General features: G+C 40.0%; 1 protein-coding gene and 1 pseudogene across 13 annotated transcripts in view; both read left to right on the top strand.

Moving 5' to 3' along the window:
• NUMB (NUMB endocytic adaptor protein) overlaps positions 1 to 17,760 on the top strand; it is a 231,516-nt gene that overhangs the window by 98,533 nt on the left and 115,223 nt on the right. For 10 of the 13 annotated variants that reach the window (XM_053603428.1, XM_053603437.1, XM_053603434.1 and 7 more), the window contains one exon: positions 16,868 to 16,952. The exons of the other annotated variants lie outside the window; for them this stretch is intronic. The gene's annotated coding sequence lies outside the window, so the exon portion shown is untranslated. The remainder of the gene's footprint in view (positions 1 to 16,867; positions 16,953 to 17,760) is intronic. 13 annotated transcript variants of the gene reach the window in all.
• Positions 6,277 to 7,219, top strand: LOC128594545 (transcription cofactor vestigial-like protein 4; annotated as a pseudogene).

Consider the following 17,760-nt stretch of genomic DNA (forward strand, 5'->3'; position numbering starts at 1 on the left):
GCCGGGGCTGGGTTTGAACCCGCCACCCTCGGCATATGGGGCCGGCGTCCTACTCACTGAGCCACAGGCGCCGCCCTATATAACAGAATTTTTACACATTTAAATTAGGTTTTTTTTGGCCAGGTATGGTGGCTCATGCTTGTAATCCTAGCACTCTGGGAGGCTGAGGTGGGTAGGTTACTTGAGCACATGAGTTTGAGACCAGGCTGAGCAAAAAGCGAGACCCCTTTTTCTCTACTGAAAATAGAAAAACCTGAGGCAAGAGGATTGTTTGAGCCTACAAGTTGAAGGTTGCTATGAGCTATGATTACGCCACAGCATTCTACCTGGGCAAAAGCCTGAGACTCTGTCTCAAAATAAAAAAATAAGTAAATAAATAAATAGATTTTTTTCTACTTTTAGTATCTGGCAGCAAATAAGGGAATGGCTAGCTTTTTGGCTGAAAGAAAGTCCTTTAAGAAAATAAAGTCTAGCAATGCATTTATTTTTGTTCTTAAGTAAAGATGAACATGAGTGAATTTCTTCTTTTCCTAGGATTTATAGTGTATCCAGAATTTTCTATATTTCTATAAATTTGTTTCTAACAGTGAGATAATGTGATAAAATGAATGTCATCATACTTTATAAAAATGTGGGTGTTGATTGCAATGCATTATTTTTTCATGTAATTTATTTCTAAGAGATTAGCATATCAGTTAACGATCTTGCAAGATTTATATTTTCTTCTTGGATTTGTCAAAATTTTTCTATTTTTCTGGGAAACAAATCCAGTTATATAGTTGTTTTAACATTTCTTTCCTTTGAACCATTGTTCTTAATAGGAGATATTAATTATATCCACACATAAACTTATATAATATAAAATAAGCTGGTTGAACGTGTACCTGTCAAGTTTCTTCTTTTAAAATCTGGTATATATACCCAGTTAAATACTATTCATCCATGAAAAAGAATGAAATCATGTCTTTTGTAGCAACATAGATGGAACTAGAGGCCAGTATATATATATATATATATATTTTGAGACAGAGTCTTACTATGTCCTTGGTAGAGTGCTGTGGCATCACAGCTCACAGCAACATCAAACTCTTGGGCTTAAGTGATTCTCTTGCCTCAGCCTCCCAAGTACCTGGGACTATAGGTGCTTGCTACAATGCCCAGCTATTTTTTTTCTTGTAGTTGTCATTGTTGTTTGGCAGGCCCCAGCCGGGTTTGAACCTGCCAGCCCTAGTGTATGTGGTCAGTGTCCCTAACTGCTGAGCTACAGGTGCCAAGCCTAGAGGCCAGTATCTTAAGTGAAACAATTCAGACACTGAAAGACAAATACCATATGCTCTCACTTATAAGTGAGAGCTTGGTAATATGTACACGTGGGAGCAGAGTGTGGAATGATGGACAATAGAACCTTGAGGATGGGGATGAGTGAGAGGCAGGTGGATGATGGGAGGTTGCTTGCTTGGTACAATGGGCTTTGCCTCAGTGATGAAGGCACCGAAGGCCCTAACTTCACCACTGAATAATGCATCTACTTTATGTATTATTATATCAATGTAATAAAATTGCACTTATACTCCATGAATAGATGAGGGGAAAAAAAGGGAAGCATTTTTGGAAAATTTATTTTTTAATATTTGATTTACAAATGATTGAAAATGTAAAACTGAGTTCTCAAACCCACAATGGAGAGACAAAATTGATTTTTAATAGAAATTACAGGACCAACATGGTGGCTCACACCTGTAATCCTAGCACTTTGGGAGGCTGAGGTAGGAAGATTGCTTTGAGACCAGCCTGGGTAATAGGGAGACCCTGTCTCTACAAAAAATAGAAAAATTATCCAGGCATGGTGGTATGTGCCTCTAGTCCCAACTCCTGCAGAGGCTGAGGTAGGAAGATCAGTTGAAACCAAGAGTTTGAGGTTACAGTTAACTATTTTTTTCTTTCTTCTTTTCTTTTCTTTCTTTTTTTTTTTTTTTAGAGGTAGAGTCTCACTTTATCGCCCTTGGTAGAGTGTGTGGTGTCACAGCTCATAGCAACCTTCAGCTCTTGGGCTTAGGCGATTCTCTTGCCTCAGCCTCCCCAGTAGCTGGGACTACAGACGCCCACCACAGCACCCAGCTGTTTTTTGTTGTTGTTGTTGCCGTTTGGCTGGGGCCGGGTTTGAACCCACCACCCTCCGTATATGGGGCCGGTGCCCTACCCACTGAGCTAGCACCCTACAGTGAACTATTTTTTTTTTTTTTTTAATAACAAAGGCAACAATGTTTATTCTGACACTTGGGTGCAAGTGGGCTAAGATCAAAAGGATATTAGCAGGGCTTAGGGAGGGAGGCCAGTCTTTGTTTGTTTGTTTGTTTTGAGAGGCTGGTCTTTTTTTATAGCTGGCCAAAGGGGAACTGGTTTCTATCAAGGACTACCAAACTGTTGTTCTTAATAGGGTGTCAAAGATGTTATGTCATTATTGGGACTTTCCTTTTGGGCTCTTCTTATCAGAACCTATAGTGAGCTATTGATGATGCTACTGCACTGTAGCCTGGGCAACAGAGCAAGACCTTGTCTCCAGGAAAAAGAAAAAATTAAGGTAACTTTGTTCTATATAAGTAATTTATTCTAAATTTCTACCGTATTTGCTTTCTGCTATAATCATTAAAAGTCTTAACTGATCTTCTAACTTTTTTAATTTAAAAAGTATTTCCTCATAAGGAAATTATATCTTATAAGGAAGAGGTTTTATTTATTTATTTATTTTGTTGTTGTTGAGACAGAGTCCCACCCTGAGCTCCCGAGGGGTGAGCGTCATAGCTCACTGTAACCTCAGACTCAGGCTGTGAGCATCCCACTGCCTCAGAAGTCGCTGGGATTACTGGCATTCACCACAGCACCCAGTTGGGTTTTTCCATTTTTTTAGGAGTCAGGGTCTCAGTCTCGCTCAGGCTGGAGTACAGTGGCATGATCATAGCTCACTGCAGCAGCCTTCAACTCCTAGGCTCAAATTATCCTCCTGCCTGAGCCTCCCAAGTAACTGGGACAATAGGCATGCACCACCACACTTAGCTCATTTTAAGATATTTTGTAGAGATTGTGTCTCACTCTGTTGCCCAGGATAGTCTCGAACTCCTAGATTACAGACATGATCCACCATGCCTAGCATCATAATTTTAGTTTTAGTGATAAGGTTTCTTCTGTTAGAATTCTTAATAAAAGACAATACATCAGGTGTTTTGTTATTTTTCCTTTGCTTTCTTACGGTTTCTGTGATTAGGATTTGGCTGACCACATCAAATTCTCAGCACAATTTCTGTAGATTGCTAGATATTGAGGGCCATTAAAATCTTTAGACTTCATTATATAGAAGAAAAATTGAATTGGAATTTTCTTTATTTCTGTTTTTATTTTTATTTTTTTTCCTGTCAGAACTTCCTGGTAGTATTCAGTTAAGACTAAGTGACTTTTTTCTAGAGATCAGATAACCTAAGGAAGACTTACTCAAAGTGGGTTTTCATTGCAGTATGTGCTTACCAGGCAGAGTAGCCACTGTATCTCAATAGGAGAACCCATTGCCAAAACACCCATTAGAGCAGAAAACTGACCTAGTTAAAGCTGACAGTTTAAAAACAAAATCTGTGGTACGAATTATATAGCAGCATTGGATTTAACTTCTGCCTTTTCTGGTGGTGGTTGAATAGGGGTAGGGGAGAGAATGAGAAATAGTAATTAACTGCTACAAGGGATTAAATAAAACAGGAAAGGAATATTTAATTACTTGCAGTCTATTTGATTAAATCAAAGTTATATATTTGGTGCAATTTGAAGACCTCTAAAATATAGCAGTTGTTCTTGTTTTTGTCCAGCTTCTTTCTCCTTATCCTCCTGCCTTCTTACTTCTTCTTCTTCTAGTGCAGTGGCTTTTTATAGAGACAAACATAGCAAGTTATAGCCCCAAACTCGTGCACTCAAGTGATGCTCCTGCCTCAGCTTCCCAAGTAGCTGGGATTATAGGTATGTGCCACTGTGCCTAGCTTACAGCGATGCTTCTTAAATCACTTTAAACTTAAAAAAAAAAAAAAAAAAAGCACAGGACAGCAGTGTCCAATCTTTTTGGTACCAGAAACTGGTTTCATGGAAGATAACTTTTCCATGAATGGGGATGGGAGGGGTGAGGACTGGTTCAGGATGATTGACAAGCATTACATTTATTGTGTACTTTATTTCTATTATTATTACCTTATAATATATAATAAAATCATTGTACAACTCACCATAATACAGAATCAGTGGGAACCTTGAGCTTGTTTTCCTGCAACTAGATAGTCCTATCTGAAGGTGATTGGAAACAGTGGCACCTGAAGTGTGTAGCTTATGTCCTCACCTCTACCTCAAATCCTCAGGCATTAGATTCTTGTAAGGAACACATAACTTAGATCCCTCACACGGGCAGCTTACAGTAGTGTTTGTTCTTCTATGAGAATCTAATGCTGCTGCTGATCTGACAGGAGGTGGAGCTCAGGTGGTTATGCAGCTGTAAATACAGATGAAGCTTTGCTGGCTTGCCCACTGCTCACCTCTGCTTGTGGTCCATTTCCTAACAGGCCACAGACTAGTACCAATCTGCAGCCTAGGGGCTGGAAACCACAGGCATAGGAGAGTCCTAGGATTTTTATAGTAATAATCTAGAAAAACCCAGTAGTTAAGGTTGTCAGCTAGGATTTTATCAGCGTATAGTATTTTAGAATTTATAAATAGTGAAACAAAAGCTTGTTGGAGTACTTATTTGTAGCAAGTGACCATGGGCCTTAACTTTATCAAACTTATCTTTTCCATTTTCCAACTTTCTTTTTACTTACTCTCGATATCACTAACATCTAAATTTTAGAGCTGTGCCATTCAATACAGAAGCCATTCGCCATATGTGGCTATTCAGATTTAAACTAATTAAAATTGAATAAAATTAAAACTCTGGTTTTTGTCAAACTAACCACATTTCAAATGTTCACTACCTAGTGGCTACTATATTGGATAACAGAAATATACAACATTTTTGTTATTGTAGAAAGTTCTGTTGGTTAGGACTGTTTTAAAGACTGCCACTTCTGTCATTCTTTACTACAGGGTTTCTCAACCTTGGTACTTTTGACATTCTGGGTCAGATAATTCTTTATTATGGAGGGCTGTCCTTGTAGGCTGTTTAGCAGCAACCCCAACCTCTTCCACTAGATACAGGGAAAATCCACCCAGGCTCGACAACCAAAAGAGTCTCCCGACATTGGTCATTTATCCCCTGGGGACCAAAATCAACCCTGCTTGAGAACCACTGATCTACTTATATATATGTATTATTCTGTTACCAGGTAGCTTTTGCTGCGTAAAAAGTTTAGTGGCTTAAAATATAGGAGAAACCCTTTTTCCTTGATTTTGCTTTCCATGTGTACCCTAGGTCAACTGCAATCTGAAATTATTAAATAGAAAACTGTGAATAAATAAATTTTAAAATTTATAAGTTTTAATTTGTGTGCTGTTCTAAGAAGTGTGACATCTTGTGTCATCCAGCTCTCTTTCACCTGGGACGTGAATTGTCCCTTTGTCCAGCATATTTATGCTGTATATGCTGCATACCTGTTGTCACTTAGTAGCCATCTTTGTTATTAGATTGATTGTAGAGGCATCAAAGTGCTTGTGTTCAAGGACAATAGTAGTCTAATACTATGTCACAATGCCTCCACGTCATTCATCTCACTTTATTTCATCATATAGACACTTTATCATCTCATATCATCACAAGAAAGGTGAATACAGTACAATGAGATATTTTGAGAGAGAGAGAGACCATATTCATGTATATTTTATTATAGTATATTGCTATAATTATTCAATTTATTACTTATTAATCTCTTACTCTGCTTAATTTATAAATTAGATTTTATCACAGGTGTGTATAGAAAAAATAAAAATAAAAAATAAAAAAATTTTAAAAAAGAAAAAATAGTGTATGTAGGGTTTGGTACTACCCTTGGTTTTAGGCATACACAGGGGGGTCTTGGATGTTTCCCCCAGAGGCACAGGGAGACTTCTATAAATCATTTAATAGCTCATGATTTTCATGGATTAGTAGTTTTATCTTGGGCTATGCTGATCTCTTTGGTCTGCTGGAGGTTTGTCTGGGGCCAAGTGATATAGAATAACCCCACTCATATGGGCTGGGTTCAAATGATGTAGAATAGCCCCACTCCTATATTTGTTGGTTGGCAGGCTTTTGCCCAAGATAGTATTGAAAGAATTTGTTTTCGCCCTGCGGGTCCCCGCCGGCCAGAGGCAGGCGCGCCTGGAGCCGCCCGGCGGATCCAACCAGGAATGGAGACGCCACTGGATGTTCTGTCCCGGGCAGCGTCTCTGGTGCAATGCTGACGACGAAAAACGTGAAGCTGCTCTTAGGGGAGAACCCAGAATGCAGACACTCCCGGTGGCCTCTGTCCTCAACAGTCACCGCACGGGCCCTCCCCCCATTAGCCCCAGCAAGAGGAAGTTCAGCATGGAGCCGGGTGACGAGGACCTAGACTGTGACACCGACCACGTCTCCAAGATGAGTTGCATCTTCAACCCCCATCTGAACAAGACTGCTAATGGAGACTGTCGGAAAGCCCTCCAGGAGCGGAGCCGGAGCCCCATCGAGCGTGCTGTGGCCCCCACCATGGGCCTGCACGGTAGCCACTGTATACGTCCCTTCCCAGCCTCAGCATGAAGCAGCCCCTGGCACTGACGAAGAACAGCCTGGACGCCAGCAGGCCGGCTGACCTCTCACCGACACTGACCCTCGGGGAGCGGCAGCAGAACTGGCCCTCAGAGATCACCTGCGCCTGGGCCGGTGCCCACAACTGCAACCTCTCGCACTGCCCCATCGCACACAGCGCTGTGCAGCGCCTGGGCTCACCAGCTACCAGAGGCCACCGAGTGCCACTACCACTTGCGACCCCGTAGTGGAGGAGCATTTCCGCAGGAGCCTGGGCAAGAACTACAAGAAACCCGAACGAGCAGCCAACTCTGTGTCCATCATAGGCTCTGTGGACGACCACTTTGCCAAAGCTCTTGGTGACACGTGGCTTCAGATCAAAGCAGCCAAGGACGGAGCATCCAGCAGCCCCCAGTCGCCTCACGAAGGGCCCAGCCTGCCAGCCCCTCCGCCCACATGGTCAGCCACAGTCATTCCCCCTCCGTGGTGTCCTGAACCGGCCCTTCTGGCAGCACAGGGTCTGCATGGTTTGCCAGAGCTTTCAACAGTCAACTTAAAAAAACAAAAAAATCGTGAGGGTGGGTGGGGGAGGGAAGGGATGGTTTATTCGCAAAAACCATGTGGGAATTTTTTGTTCTGTTGTTTTTGTACTTGCTTGGTATTCCTACATTGAGGCCCTCAAACACGACTGCAGGAACTATGTGGGGAACATCTGTCTAATGTGGCATCCTTACTTCCTGCCTCAGTTACCAAAGAAACCTCTGATGCAGGTAGACCGCCCTGACGGGGCTGGGACTCCACAGCACGCTTTCTCAGCCACAAGCCATGACATTGGTGACCAGACGCTTTGTGCTTTTTTTCATTTGCTTCTTGAGATCGAGTGTGTGTGGCTCAGCTTCCGTGGCGTGTTTGGTTTGGTCCGTGTGTGTGTACACTTGAAGAGAACTGTCGTGTTTGATTTGCACTACTGGGGAGACTAGAGTTGCCTGCCTGACAATTTGGGTATGATGCTAGGACTCTGAGGGCAAACTGCTGAAAAAACAAAGAATTTAAGGATGACATTTCTGACCATTTGTGTTTTGTTGTTGTTGTTTTAAATTTAGACAAAATGGCTTTGGAAGGGGAAGTCTCATACAGGTCATAGGTCTTTCTTTATCTAGATTTCAGGTGCTTGCAACTGGACTGCAGACGCTCCCAGTAATGGGCATTTTACCTTCTCCGAACACTGCAGTTTGTTAGACTAGAGCTGAGGCTGGAGGATTCCATAGTGCTTTAAACATGATGCATGTTTTAATGGAGAAAAAAAAATAGCTGGTTTCTATTAACTGTGTAGACAGTAAACAAAAACCTTAATACTTACTATCTTCTTTTCAGAATTAGTTTATTTTTATCAGTTACAGTCCTAGATATGCTTACTGCTGGTATAGTTGTACTCTAAGATTTGTATTTGATGTTCACTTTACTCACAAGTGGCGCTGGGGACAGCCAGCTCCTGGCAGGCTCTGGCAGTGGACAGTTGAGCAGTCAGCCAACTTCGGTGTAGGATGCTGGAGTTTTGGCTGCAGGCTGACATCATCACTTGTTTTTTGCATCCCTGTCTGCTTTGTTACAGGAACCCAGGGGAGGTGGGGTTTATGTCTTCCAACTTCCCTCGATGCAAAAACTGCTGCCTTTGAACTCTCTTAGCTGTACATCAGATTCCTGACAATCTGTGATATGGTATTTTGTATGCTTCCTCGTACACTGGGGCCAAGGCAGTGTACATTCCTATGACTTTATACAGTTATTACTGCATTTATTATTGTTTGCTATATTACTAGCTACTAGAAATTAGGCGAAGGAGCGAGCATGACAGATAGCTGTGGCAGTCCACAGTGGCTGTTCATTGGTCATGAGCGTTTCAATTCCCTGCCCCTCCGGTGTCTGCACACAGCCTGGCCCACCAGAGGGCTTCCCATGAGGGACCTGACCAGGTGATGAAGATGTGGCCACCTCACATGGGAGGTTGGATGGGCTGGTTTTCAGTTTGAGAAGAATCCAGCTTAGCTGCTGAATTTCGGAAATTGGCACCAAGTGGAAAGGTTGGAGGACTGGCACAAGGTGGCTGTAGGCCTTTCAAAAAGCAGAAGAAAAGCCCCTTTCCTCTCACCCCTGCACACATTTCACTCCCACTTTACTGGGCTTCCAAGCTTTGGCATTCAGGCCCCTATATTTTTTGTAGGAAAAAAAATCATTGAGAACACTTTTTTTATATAGGTAACTTTAAGACCATCATTACACTGTGCATAAAGAATGTACACAGAAATTTGTAGGTATTTTTTGAAGAACAATTAATTTGTTAATGATACGTAGCTACTTAATTTTTCCCTTTCCTATTGTAATCATTCATTTCTTTTTGTCGTTTGGAAAAAAAGTTGATCTTTTTTTTGTCATAGATTTGTTTGTAAAAGTGCAATAACACAGTTATTCTATGAGAACACTGCATCTGCATTAATAGCCACTAGTTTGTTATTGCTACAGGCTACTGAGCGTCATAACAGGAGAACCACCCACTGCTGACCGGCTTGGTGGAGGGTGCTCCCTGGACAGTCCTCTCATCAGTGAGTGAGGTCACTGCTTTGGGAGGGGTCTCCTGTGCTGACAGCAGGGTCCTTAGTGCACTGACCTATTTGGAATAGGCAGTACCCTGGAGGGGCCTGAGGCAGAGAAGGCAGCAGAAAACCAAACCTGCCCCTGAGAGAGAGGATCCTCCCTGCGTTAGAAGGGGCTCTGTGTAGTTCTTCCCAGAGCCGCACCATCAGCGTTCTGACCCTCCTCTCCATATTTGTAAGTCTGTAATAACCATTCTCTGTGGCCTATTTTTCCTGGAAGAAGGAAAAAAAAGGTTTGGCAGGCCATCTTTTTTTTGTACTTTAAAGTAGCCTTAAGAACAATAATAAAGTGCTCTTAAACCAGAAAAAAAAGAAAAAAAAAAGAAAGAATTTTTTCTCCATATGGCCTTCCTAGCAGGCAGTTTCATTTACCTGATGAAAATAGTGAGAGAAGGTTCTAAAAGTAGTGAGAGAGGACAAACCCCAATGTGCAAATACTTTTCAAGTCTCTGCTGTCTCACATTTTCTAGTGTTCCATTGGTCAAAGCAAGTCATATGGCCAAGCCCAAATTCAACGGGTTGAGAAATAGGTTCTATCTCTTGATAGGAAGAGTAGCAACTTTACAATGTACATAAGGAATGGGAGGAATTATTGTGGCCAGGTTTGCACACGATGTACTACTCTTGCTTTCTGGATAATATAAAGACTTTACAGTCTTTTCATTCTATTTATCATTACCCTCTTGTTTTTTTGCACTGTGTTCCTTATTATTTTAAATAATTTATAGTTATTTAATTTTACCCACCTGTTTCCTCCTGGTTTTTTTTTTTTTTTTTTTTTTTTTGCAGTTTTTGGCCGGGGCTGGGTTTGAACCTGCCACCTCTGGCATATGGGGCTGGCGCCCTACTCCTTTGAGTCATAGGTGCTGCCCAATTTTTTTATTATTAAGTTATAGCTAAAAACAGAATTAAATCTAAAAACAGAAAAAGATTAGCCTAGCATGGTGGCACACATCTGTATTCCCAGCTATTCAGGATGCTGAATAGCATTAATGTGTACATTAATGCACTCCTTCTGGTATTGATTCTTTCATGTGTTACTGTACTTCCATCTGGGATTATTTTCTTCGTAGACAATTCTTTTAGTGTGATTTTATTGGTAGTAAGTGCTATTTTTGTCCAAAAGCATTTGTTTATTTTGCTTTATCCTTTTATATCCTTTTTGAAGGATATTTTCATTGGACATAGAATTCCAGATTGGCAGTTATCTTTTAGCGTTTTAAAGATATCATTCTATTGTCTTCTGACTCTATTGTTTTTGTTATGGAGGGAATGTTTTTTGGTTTTCAGGAATGTACCTATGTGGTGTTCTTTGTATTTAAGATGGTTGAGTCCACAGACCTTCGTGAATCATTAGCTTGGTGTCTTTTACTTGTTCTGGAATGTCTTTTCTGATGTTGTTTCTGTCCATTCTTTCACTTATTTCCTGTACGTTTGATCTTTCTTTATCCCATATGTCTCTCATGATCTTTTTTATATTTTCCATTTATTTTTCTTTGTGCTTTATCTGGATATTTTCTTTGTTCTTTATATTATTAATATTATTTTGAGACATAGTCTCACTGTGTTGCCCAGGCTAGAGTGCTATCGTATCATAGCTCACGGACACCTCAAACTTCTGAGCTCAAGTGATCCTCTTGCCTCAGCATCCTGAATAGCTAGGACTACAGATGTGTGCCACCATGCTAGGCTAATCTTTTTCTGTTTTTAGTAGAGATGAGGTTTCAGTCTCTCGGTGTGGTCTTGAGCTCCTGAGCTCAAGCTTCCACCCTGCTTGGCCTCCCAAAGTGCTAGGATGATAGGTGTGAGCCACTGCACCCAGTCTATATGGATATTCTCTGTTGACCTATTTTCTAGTTCATTTAATGTCTAGTCTGCTGTTAAAAGCATCTATTCATTTTGCTAGTTTTTGATATCATATATTTTTTAGTTCTAGAATTTGAATTTACAGTCTGTGTCTGATAATTAAAATGTCTGGATTTCCATTCAATCTTTCTCTGTTGTCTTCTTTTTCTCTTGACTTTCAGTCATTTGGTCCTGTCTCCTAATATTCCTGGTGATTAAAAAAAGTGAATTTTCTTCTAATGGCACCTAAAAGTTGGAGAGTGCTTATAATTCCAACAACTCAGGAGGCTGAGGTGGAAGGTTATCTCTTGAGGCCAATAGTTCAAGACCACCGTGGGGACCATAGCATGACCCTGTCTCTGCAAAAAATAAAAAAATTAGCCAGGAGTGATCTGCCCATAGTCCTAGTCACTCAGGAGGCTGAGATGGGAGGAAAGCTTGAGTCCAGGAGTTAGCAATGATCAGCCCCTGCAATCCAGCTTGGGTGACAGAGTGAAAACTAATCTCTTAAAAAAATGAAAATTTAAAATAGTAGGAACAGATGACTTTGATCCAATATGGACTTGAGATGACTTGAGGCTTTGTTTTAGGCATCTCAAGGGATGGTTTAAATCTAGTTTCCACTTTGCAAGTGCTGTCCTTCAGAGGTATCAAGTGGAATCTTGGCATGTTTGCCAGGGCCTCTTGTTGGCAGGCCCTATGCTCTTGATTTTTCTTTTTCTAGTATTGTGAGATACCCAATAGTTCTGTTTACTTTTTATTTCCTTTAAAATAAATACTTCACTTGGTTCTTGGCTTTTTCCCCCTTACAAGTTAAGACTCAATAAATACCCTAAAGGCAAAAGCAGTATGGGATGTCCAAACCCACTTTCCTGTGATTTCCCTTTTTCTGGAATTTTAGCCCTTCAAATTCTGTTTGTCTTGATAATCTTATCTTAATTTCTGAGATTTCCAAAAGCTCTGCTCTTCTAGTACCTTAGAAGGAAATAGTAGTGGAGAATATCAGACTTAACTCTACATTTTCTTTTTCTCTGGTATTTTGGCCTCTTATATTCTGGTTGCTTTCTTTGTTTTGTTTTTACTGTTTTTCTTGCTAGGAGAATTGGACTGATAAAAGCTACTCTGCAATAACTGGTAATGAATGTCTCTGCTTATTATTAATTTATTAAACAATATTATTATTAATTTATAATAAAAAATCTTCTTACTCTGTAAATGTATCTTTTTCTTCCTCAAAAAACTTTGATGCTTGCCCTATTAAAAAAAATAACTTTCTTACACTGTAAACTTATCTTTCTTTTTCTCAATAAACTTTGTTTCATGCTTGCCTTAAAAAATAATTCATAAAAACATTAATACTTTTAAGCATGTATTAATCATTGCAGTGAACATGATATATAAGGATCCTGCCCTCATGCAGCTTGTATTCTTGTAGGGAAGAAACCTTTGTTTATTTAAATTATGATTATAATTATTATTATTATTTTTCAGATAGAGTCTCACTTTGTCACTCTCAGTAGAGTGCCATAGCGTCACAGCTCAAACTCTTGAGCATAAGCAATTCTCTTTCCTCAGCCTCCCAAGTAGCTGGGACTACAGGCGCCCACCACAACGCCAGGCTATTTTTAGAGACGAGGTCTTGCTCTGGCTCAGGCTGGTCTCGAACTCGTGAACTCAGGCAATCCACTTGCCTCAGCCTCCCAGAGTGCTAGGATTATAAGCATGAGCCTCTGCACCTGGCCTTGCCTTTATTTTAAATGGTGAAAAACAGTAAAGGAGAGATAGAGGATATTATGAGTTTATTATAGAGATAGCTGACTTAGTTGGGTTGGGGGTGGTGGTCAAGGACAGCTACTTTGAAGAAATGATATTTTAGCAGAGCTCTGAAGGAGCAATACAAACTAACATAGGGAAGAGTAAAGGGTTGTTACAACTGTGAATTGAAGACTTTGAGGTGAAACGAAGCATGACAGGTTTAAGGCAGCAAAGAAGGGCTAGTATGGTTGGTTTTATAGGCAAAGGATAAATGCCAAGCGTTCTAAATTGTATTCAGGATTTTCTTATGCCTGTTTTTTGTTACTCTCAATTTTGATTTAATCAGTGCCCTGACTCTAGTGCCCCTTGTCCTAGGTCTCTCCTGTCCCAAGATATTTATCTAGTTATTTATTCTATACAAACATGTTAGTTGCCTTTTGTAGATGAGTTTAAATTAGGTATTGAAGTTGATTAAACACAAGTACTTATTAATGTGTATCTTTAGATCAGTTATTTAATAGTTCTGAACCTGAATTTTCTCATTAATTAAATTTTTACAATGGAAATGCTAGGAGAAGGATTAAATGAATTTATTGAAAAATGTGCTCAGGGCGGCGCCTGTGGCTCAGTGAGTAGGGCACTGGCCCCATATACCGAGGGTGGCAGGTTCAAACCCAGCCCCGGCCAAACTGCAACAATAAAAAATAGCTGGGCATTGTGGCGGGCGCCTGTAGTCCCAGCTGCTCTGGAGGCTGAGGCAAGGGAATCACGTAAGCCCAAGAGCTGGAGGTTGCTGTGAGCCGTGTGCCGCCATGGCACTCTACCAAGGGCAGTAAAGTGAGACTGTCTCTACCAAAAAAAAGAAAGAAAAATGTACTCAATCTCGGCCAGGTGTGGTGGCTCACGCCTATAATCCTAGCATTCTGGGAGGCCCAGGCAGGTGGATTGCTTGAGCTCACAGGTTCGAGACCAGCCTGAGCAAAAGTGAGACCTTCCATCACTACTAAAAATAGAAAAACTGAGGTAAGAGGATCACTTGAGCCCGAGTTGGAGGTTGCTATGAACTGTGAAGCCACAGCATTCTACCCAGGACAACAGCTTGAGACTCTGTCTCAAAAAAAGAAAAAATGTGCTCAGTGGGGGCCCTTATTATAATATTATTGTATATCTATAAACCCTAAACTATAATGTTCATTGGACCTTTTTTTGACAGATCACTATCTTTTTTTGTCACTTGATACTGTAAGAAACAACATTCCCCAAACAAGAACCAATAATTGGAAGAGATGAATAAATTTTAACAATGCTGTTATTGTCAAATTCTTAGAAAATATTTTTAGATTTATATAGAACATAGTCTACCTTCCATTTTAGTAGCAACTGAGAGGCAATCAGTGCATCCCTCTATAATAACCAAAGGAAAGCTTTTTAGTTTAAATTGTTTTTCTATGTAGAAGTTAGGGTTGTTAGAATTCACTTTTCAAATGTTGCATCTTCCATGAAGTCTTTTCTCGCTCTAAATCACTGATCTCATCCCCCTCTTAAGACACATACAAATTTACAAATGCTTCTCTTAGAGCATTTGCAGTATTCCATTATATAGTCTTTTTATATTCCTTTTCCTGATTATGAGAACCTAGAGCTTGTTTATTTACCCCTCCTAATATTGAGTATTGTGGTTTTATTGCATACAATAGGTGCTCTTTAAATACTTTATCTGAATTGCCTTGTTTATTTTTTCTTTTTTACTGTCAATCTCACCTGTATATGAAGAATTGTTTTATTTCTAACCTTGAAGATTTATTTCATAGCTTAATTTTCCATGTATAATTTTCTCTATGAATCTTGAGTATATAGGTGAATAGATACTCTGTGGCAACTTTTCATTTCTGAAAACTAAATCCCAGTTCTATACATGTAATTCTGTAATAGTTACTTTTTTCAAGACACATATTTTTTGGGGGGGACAGATAAAATATAAAAAACAAAAACCAAGTTCTAAGCCAAATGATTTTTTTTTTTTTTTGTAGAGACAGAGTCTCACTTTATGGCCCTCGGTAGAGTGCCGTGGCCTCACACAGCTCACAGCAACCTCCAACTCCTGGGCTTAAGCGATTCTCTTGCCTCAGCCTCCGGAGTAGCTGGGACTACAGGCGCCCGCCACAACGCCCGGCTTTTTTTTTTTTTGGTTGCAGTTTGGCCGGGGCCGGGTTTGAACCCACCACCCTCGGTATATGGGGCCGGTGCCCTACAGACTGAGCCACAGGTGCCGCCCAAGCCAAATGATTTTTAACACCTTGGCAAAACTACTATTGCTACAAGAAAATGAATTTTTTTTTAGCTTATGTGAAAATGGAGATTTAGATAAAATTGTGGAATTAGCATGGAGACATTTGGGTGCCTAACTTACTCCTGTGAGTGAGGAGGACTTTAAGAGGACAAGGTGAGAGGATTGCTTGAGGCCAGGAGTTAGAGATCAGCCTGGGCAACATAGCAAGACTCTGTCTGTACAAAAAATAAAAATAAATAAATATTTAACTGAGTGTGGTGATGCACACCTATAGTCCTAGCTACTTGGGACACTGAGGCAAGAGGGTAAGAGAATTGCTTGAGCCCAGGAATTGGAGGTTGCTCTGAGCTATGAACATGCCACTGCCCTCCAGCATGGGTGACAGAGTAACGCCCTGTCTTTTAAAAAAAAAAAAAAAAAACATGCAGATACTCTAGATTGTTTTAAATATTAGTAACTTTCCTTTGTATTCCAGTGAACTCTGGGTCCATTTTCTACCCTATTTTGTCAACATATCCCTTTCTTATTAGTTTTTCTTTTTTTCTGAGAAAGGGTTTTGCTTTGTTTCTTGGGCTATTGTGCAGTGGTGTCGTCATAGTTCATAGCCCAAACTCCTGGGCTTTAGTGATCTGCCTGTTTCAGCCTCCCAAGTAGCTGGGACCACAGGTGTGCATCACCACATCCACTAATTTTTTATTTTTGGGGGGGGGAGATGGGGTCATTATGTTGCTCAGGCTGGTCTCAAAGCTTAAGAGATCCTCCTGTTTCAGCCTCCCAAAGTGTTAGGATTACAGGCATGAACCACCACACTCAGCTCTTTCTTTGTTTTCTTTCATAAAAATTCCTTCCTTTCAGTACCATGAATCAGCTCTTGACACTGCTCTTCCTGTTTGAGCCTCTTGAATACGACTTACTAGTCTTATATGGGTTATGTGTGGAATGGGATTCATGGGAGTTGTTTTCAATAAATAACAATGTCTTTTATTATTTTTTTTGAGACAGAATCTCACTCTGTTGCTCAGGCTAGAGTGCCACTGGTATCAGCCTAGCTCATAGCAACTTCACTCCCCTGGGGTTAGTGGTCCCCCGGCCTCAGCTTCCTGAGTATCTGAGACTATAGTTGAATACCACCATGCCCAGCTAATTTTTTTATTTTTGGTAGAGACTGGGTCTCACTCTTGCCCAGGCTGGTCTGGAACTCCTAAGCTCAAGGGATCCTCCCAGAGTGTTAGGAAAGCCCAGATGTTATCTTATCTATTTGTCTCTTTCTTGTATGGAATATTTTATTTCATAGATCCAGTAATTTACCTCCAGGTATTTGACTTTTATCTAGGGGAATTATTTGTTATGTATTAAAGAAGAATTATTTGTTATGTTTGTGGTTCTTTATTAGTTTGTAGATCTAGTAGTTGCTGCAGTGACTTGGAATGATGATCTTTGTTATATCATAATAAAGTCTTGTTTTATAGGCAAAAATTGAGAGCCGCCTTCTTTTATTTTGTGTTACTGTGTTTTGTTTGGTGTTACCGTTTGAGTGTAATACAGCAATAATTATGTTACTAACAACAACTTTGTGAGATGTTTATTATTCTCATTTTACAGATGAGGAAACTGAGGCTTGGTGAAGTTACGAAACTTGTCCAAAATCACACAACTCGTAAAGGGCACAACCAACATTCAGAGTCAGGTCTGTCGAACTTCAAAACTCTTAATAGCTGTGAAGTATCTATTATAACTTGTATTGGTATTGATATTGCTTAATTGTTATTTAACTTTTACTAATAATTTTTTTACTGCTGAGAGTTTTTTTGTCCTTCCTAATAATTTCGTGTCTTTTAAAAATTGTGAAAAGTACCACAGTACTTAAGGGTCTGGGCTCTGGAGACAGACTACCTTACCTACGTATGAATCCCTAAGCTTCTTCATTTACTTGTTGTGTGACATTGGGAACGTTACTTAACTTTTCTGTACCTCAGTTTTCTTGTCTATAAAATGGTGATAGTAATATTATCTACCTGATAGGGTTGTTGTGAAGATAAATAATATCATATACACAAAGCACTGATTATAGTACCTGGCATATGCTTAGCATTCAACAAATGTTAACTATTAGTATTATCATCTCCTAGCAACCAGTAAAGCAAATGATCATAATTTCTAATTCTCTTTTAGGAAATTTGGGTAAAATAAAGTTTAGGCAACAATGTAGAGTATCACAAAGCTCACATAAACCAAAGTTAAACTTGAATAAGTTAAACCTAAAGAAAATCTCATTTGATCAAGTTGAGATCTATGTTAAAGCAAGTTGGGCAACTGATCATCCAGTTTATATGTACAAGGGTCTTATCAGTCCACCCCTCCTCAAAGGTCTTAAGGACCCTTGCGTAAGGGCCATTCACAGGCCCACTAAAAATACTCTTTGATCCTATTAAGATCATTAAGATCATTGTGTTTTGTCTTCCCCTTGAGAATGCAATTTGTATTCCGAATAAACA

The sequence above is a fragment of the Nycticebus coucang genome, chromosome 9, assembly GCF_027406575.1.
Source record: "Nycticebus coucang isolate mNycCou1 chromosome 9, mNycCou1.pri, whole genome shotgun sequence".
Classification (NCBI taxonomy): Eukaryota; Metazoa; Chordata; class Mammalia; order Primates; family Lorisidae; genus Nycticebus; species Nycticebus coucang.